Source organism: Pezoporus flaviventris, unplaced genomic scaffold, assembly GCF_033815535.1.
Source record: "Pezoporus flaviventris isolate CSIRO_AGI_PZ_B2104156 unplaced genomic scaffold, CSIRO_AGI_Pfla_v1 ptg000031l, whole genome shotgun sequence".
In the NCBI taxonomy this organism is placed as follows: domain Eukaryota; kingdom Metazoa; phylum Chordata; class Aves; order Psittaciformes; family Psittacidae; genus Pezoporus; species Pezoporus flaviventris.
The window spans coordinates 54,468,603-54,474,602 of NW_026892579.1; the positions used below are offsets into that span (position 1 = coordinate 54,468,603).

General features: G+C 52.0%; 1 protein-coding gene across 2 annotated transcripts in view; it reads right to left on the reverse strand.

Annotated features, from left to right (window-relative positions):
• EXTL3 (exostosin like glycosyltransferase 3) overlaps positions 1–2,631 on the reverse strand; it is a 154,487-nt gene extending 151,856 nt beyond the window's left edge. Inside the window, exon 1 of one of the 2 annotated variants that reach the window (XM_061461113.1) lies at positions 2,569–2,631. The gene's annotated coding sequence lies outside the window, so the exon portion shown is untranslated. The remainder of the gene's footprint in view (positions 1–2,568) is intronic. The other variant, XM_061461111.1, reaches the window with a different exon arrangement.
• Between the last annotated feature and the right edge of the window lie 3,369 nt (positions 2,632–6,000).

The window sequence follows — 6,000 nt, forward strand, 5'->3', positions numbered from 1 at the left end:
CCTGGCCTTGAACACTTCCAATTCCTTTAACCATCTGATAAGAAAGCAGATGAGACATAGGTGCCAATGCCTAAAGTACAGGAAAGATGCTCTTACGCCGAGAGAGAGGGAAGGGTTTTATGTACAGTGCAGGTTCCCATCCAACAGTCATAATATTTCTGGAGTGTTTTGGGGGTTTTACCATGTGTGCACTCACATTTCTGTATAAATCAGTGCATGGGAAGTAAAATTAGAGGTGACATGAGGGAATGGAAAAACCCAGGTGGGTTCTTCCCCAGCAGGACCCTTTGTTCTCTCAGCGAGTTCTGATTTCCCAGCATATGTGGCTGGTATAGGTGATGTTTTCTCTTCATATGTTTTTTACTTCTTTATACCAGTCTTCATGCTTTGGGGGGAGGGAGGATGGCAATGGAATCAACCCTTTCAAAAAGGTTGACATTTTGTAGCAGATAAAGCCAAATATAGACAGTTGCTTTGATTTGGCTTTTTGCTGAATTTTAGGGGAGGCAGGAGAGGATTTAGGCAACAGGGAGAAGTTCTTCCCTGTGGTGGTGGTAAGGCCCTGGCACAGGTTGCCCAGAGAAGCTGTGGCTGTCCCATCCTTGGCAGTGTTTCAAGGCCAAACTGAACAGAGCTTGGAGCAATCTGATCTAGTGGAAGGTGTCCCTGCCTGTGGCAGGGGGGTGGAACTGGATGAGCTTTAAGGTCCCTTCTGACACAAAGAATTTTATGTTTCTATGCTAACATTTACAGCCCCATATAAATGCTATGTATCAGCACCTCCAGCTCTGAATCCACCTCACCCCTTGGTTCCCGCACTCACTGGGATGCAGGTGGGCTCCACCTCCTTGACCCAGCCAGGTCTGCAGCAGTGGGCATGGGCAGAGAAATATCTCAGCACCTTGGGTTTTTTAACACCCCTTCCAGGGACAAAAAATAACACTGGCTTCCCTCATGTACAGCATCCTCTACCTCCCGAGCTGAGCAGCACGAGCCAAGAAGCTGGCACACATCCCATGGCAGAACACACAGCTCCGGCTGACACACGGCCACTGTCAGGCCAGCCATGCTCAGATTTCCCATATCTGCAGCATCTCTCACCTTGGTTCTGAGCTGCTTTGTGTGGATGGGGCTGGAGGAGAAGCCCTGCAAAACTCCTCCCCACAGCAACTGAGATGAGAAACACCCAAAGGAAAAGCCCATGGAGGCAGAGCACAGAGCAGCCCCCATAGGGAGTGAGCTTTGCAGAAAGGAGCAGAAGTTTTTTTACTCAGCCACTGAGACACGTCTGAAGGGGAAGGTTGGATATGGAAACATTTGTGGCTGTAGGGAGCCCAGACTGCCCAGAGCAGAGCGGAAAACAAAGAAACCCAGCCCCAGCATTATGAAATACAAGTTTATTTGCTTTAGCCCATGTCCAACTTCCCTCCCTGGCACAGACAAATTTCTTTAATGCTGCTCTGGCTGAGGGGTTCTGTGCAAAACTGAGGTTTTTCACCAACAAACTGACCCAAACCACAAGTCAAAAGTGCTGGTGAGTCCCAGGCACCTTCAGATCCACCACATGAAGAGGGAACTAGGCAAGGAAGTGAGACTGGAGCATCCTGACTTCAAGCCCTTCTGCTCTCCCCATGCTCTCCTGGTTCACATCCTGGGACGAGGAGTTAAAAGCAGCCACAACCAAATGATGGAGAGGTACCACTAAACCAGCAGCAATGGGCATGCTGGGGCTCTCAAGATCCCTCTCTAAGGAAAAGCCAAAGCCATTCCTCTGCTTTCAAGGGCCATTCACCTCCTCTGTGGCCATCCCAGGCTCTCCCTCCCGGCTGGGATTTCTCCTTGTGGCACAAAAGTCCTTTCAAACCAGCCGATATTCCTTGCATCCCCCTTAGCCCAAATTCCAAAACTAGAAAGCAACTTTCACCACGGGTAGGGAGCTCTCGCCTGCTATTTAAACAGCTGCTTCCACATTAAGCCTATTTTATGTGGCCCCATCCTGGAGATAAGACAGAGCCACGGCCAGGAGTTTCACCCAAATTTAGGGGGCTGGGTGACACACCCCCCCTCAAGAATGCAGCCACCAGCCCAGCCAGGGCTCACCCCACTGCCCATGCTGCCTCCCCGCCAGCACCCAAAATCCCCCAGGCCTGAATGGGGAGGGGAAAAAGCGAGTGGGAGGGTGATAGGTCCCCACCAGCCGGGAACCATCCTGGGATGGGATAAGGCTGCTCCCTGGCAGAGCCAGAGGCCCCCTACTGGGCTGGGGGAAGGAATTATAAAGTACAATAAGAGCAAATTAAGCAATTGAAATGAAAGAAAATAGTAAAATAATTAGAAAAAAAATAAAATAGTTAAAATAAAAGTTAAAGTGAAATGAAATGAAACATGAAAAAGAAAAAAAAAAGAAAAATATAATAAAATAAATGGATATGAACGTAAAAAATAAAACCCCCAAAACAAGCCAACATGAAATAATAAAAATAAACGAAATAAAATGCAATCCAATTAAATGAATTAATCCCCCTCGAAGTGCCCGCGCTCGCCCTGAGGGCGGAGGAATGCGCTTACCTGCCGGCGGGGTTGCGCGGTGCTCCGCGGTGCTGCGCGTTGTCCTGCGGCCGCAGCCCGGCGTGCGGAGCGGAACCCCCCGGCCCGGCTCGCTGCATTGTGGGAAGCGGCGGTCAAAACTGGGGACGCGGTGCCCTCTGGCGGCGGATCATGAGGACCTGGGGCTCGAAGGGCTCGTGTTTGTGTGTATGTGTATATATATATATATATGTACGTTAATACATACGCACCCGCAAATCACTGCCTAGTGCCATGTAGCCCCCCAGATCTCTGCCATGCCAGTACAGCACTCTATCTGCCTATTCCCAGGCACCCCCCAAATCTCTGTCCAGTCCCACACAACCCCCCAGATTTCTGCCCAGGCCCAGGCAGCCACTCAAAAGCTCCCCCAAAAAGCATCTTAAGCCACCGCTGAGAAGTAAGTGCTGTGAGATGCAGTGGTTTGGAGAGGAAGGGGCAGAGGTTGGGACACAATGGATTTTCATGGTTGAGGGTGTGAGATTCAGAGGGTTCCCCTTGTTGTGGGAGGTGACTCATTAGACGTACATACAGATTAAAGTATAGCTCTAGAAAAGAACTAACAGCTATGCTGCATGCACCCATGGGTGCTGCAGGGAGATGTGGGGCCAGGGTGGCTCTGGGGTCTCTAGGTCGAAGCTCTGACTCTTCCTGTCCTGCTTTTCCCTCTCTCTCCTCTGTCTGGGCTGCTCAGATGGGCACTTTTGGCGGGTTTCATACAGCTGCTTAAAGTGAAACACTGGGGATGTTCGCTGGGTCTGACCAAGGACTCTCTTACAGGAAATTTGCCCTATAGCCAATATTCCTGGCACTGTTTTCTCCAGCCTCAGGTGGCAGCTTGGACACGGATAATCCACTGTCTTCATAGGGGCCAGCTGCTGCAGTGCTCTTCCTGGCTTCGGAGTGCCCTCATCTGGGCAGACCTATGATGGACAGATGGACAGGGCAGAGTGAAGGCACTGAGCCCACAGAGGAGGGGCTCCATCACTCGCCACTGGGGCAGCTCCAGGGGTACCCAGAAAGGGTGAGTTTAATCTTTTCCATTTGATTTTAATCAGATCATCAGTGATGGGCATTGACAGCATGGCCGGCTAAGAGGCTTACATCTATTATTCCCAAAGGATTAGCTGTTTTGATCTGAGTGGAGAGAGGTGGCTGCATCTCAAGCTTCACTGAGGTGTGCATCATGACAGCGATCATCCATGAAACCATCTTCTTCCTGTTATTTGGCAGCATGCAAATGCTGCTCTATATTTATTTGCGAAGCACAAATAGCCTTGTGTCCAACAATTCCTCCACCAGCTTTAGGCAGACATGGTGATCCCGTATGGGCCCTATAGGATAGGAGGTGTCCTCCCAACAGCCTTGATGGGACTGTACAGGGTCATGGCCATACTCATGTGTGCCCTGCTGTGTGTGCACACTCAGAAGGTTCTAAAATATCAAAACCTGACCCTAAAAATGCTCAGGGACAGAGGGGTCCTGTCCCGAAAGCTTCTTGTCACCATGTGACACACTGAAACAGTCTCTCAGGTACAGGGGCATGGAGGGAGGTGTGTTGGGATGGGTCAGGATGGATCATGTTCCTCCAGCCTTCAGGGTGCCCTACAAACCAGAGATATTTTTGACATCTGCAGTATTCCGAGTGCTGCCGGACCAAGTGATTCCCATAGGGGCGCAGCCATAATCCTTACCCTCTGCTGCCGTGCAGGTGGCCATGTCTCCCACCCCAGGGTGTTCCGGTCCACAGCGCCACCATCCTCCCGTGGCGGCGGACCCTGTCCTGCCCCTGGTCCAGCCAGGACCACTCGGGCCTCCGGTGCCACATGTCACCGCAGCCAGGATCCCAGGGCTTGCACGGGGTGGCACTATTGCGTTAAAAATCCCGGCTGGCCTCTGGGGATGCTGTTTTGCGGGATGATTCCCCGCAGCCCCGAAGCGTCCTCCCATGACCTGCCTGGTTGGGTCCTACAAAGCCATTTCCAGCACTGCACAGCTTTGCCATCCCAGCCTCATTGTCTTCACTTAAGCAGGCAAGAGCTCAAGCTCTCTCAGAGTCTCACTCTCCTTGACATGAGCAGGAGCATCCATCTGTCCTTGTGAACATCCCTGTATCCTCATGAGCATCCATTCATTCCCATAAACATCCCTCTTTCCTTAGGAACATTCCTCCTTCCTTTTGAGCATCTCTCCACTGCCATGAGCATCAGGTCCTCCTCACATCAGGTCCTCCATCTCCGCAAACATCCCTCCTTCCCTGCAAGTATCTCTCCGTCCTGAAGAGCATCTCTTCTTCTTCATGAGCATCCCTCCATCCGAACAAGCATCCCTCCATCTCTATAAGCACCAATTCCTCCCCACAAACATCCCTCCTCAAGAGCATCCATCCCTCCCTCCCTGTGAGTGTCCTTCCATCGCACAAGCATCCATTCCTCCCAGGAAGTATTCCTCCATCCTCATGAGGATCTCTCCATACCTTTAAGGATCCTTCCAACCCCATGAGTATCTATCCCTCCTCCTGAACATCTCTCACTCTTGTGAGTATCCCTTCATCCCCACATGGCAAAGCATTCTCCCTGCACTCAGGTTGTTCCAAGAGCTCTTTCATGAGGCTCCCAGTTCCCCACCACCCCAGGAAGCAGGAATGGCCTTCAAGGATGGTTTGTCCTTGGGGAAACAGGGCACAGTAGGGGACAAATATTTCCCAACAAGTTCTGCTTACAGTGGGAGCAGAGGAGAACAGGAACAAGGGCTTGCCTGAGCTGGGAGCTGGGTTGAGCACTCGGGCTTCCAGGATGCTGCAACTCTTTCCCAGCTCCTGTACCAGCCCTGATCCAACTAATGTGATTAATGCAAAGCCCCAGAGGGGCAGTGTTGGGAGCTTGATTTACTGCTGCTCGAGGAGGGGATGAAGATGGCACCGTGTCAGCCCCAGTGCTGCCGGGGCCGCAGGGCTCCGTTCCCCTGAGCTTTACGCAAAACCAGGGAAGTTTCAGCCCTGACAATCACAGCTTTTCCAGCAGCAGCTGCTCTGGAGGGATCAAAATCCCTCCCTGGAGCTGGAGGCAGAAATGCCCCCGCAGACAGGCCGAGGGGTCACTCACATGCAGTGCTGGGGAGGTCAGGGTTTTGGGGTGACCCTGCACCTGTTAACGGCAGCAGCACTCAGCACCTCTTCATTGTGCCGCCGGTGATTTATCACAGCTCCGGAGGCGAGGCTGTCACTCCAATTAGCTCCGGGTCCCTTCACCCCGCTCCCAGCATAACGAGGTTTGGCAGGGTTCAGGGATTTTGCTCACAGCTCAAGGCACCCAAAGGCCAACATTAACCCTTTGTCTGCCAAGCCGTGCCCAGGCAGTGCTGGGTGTAAGTTTCATGGGGCTGCTGCCAAGTTGAGGTCCCAAGTTCAGGTTG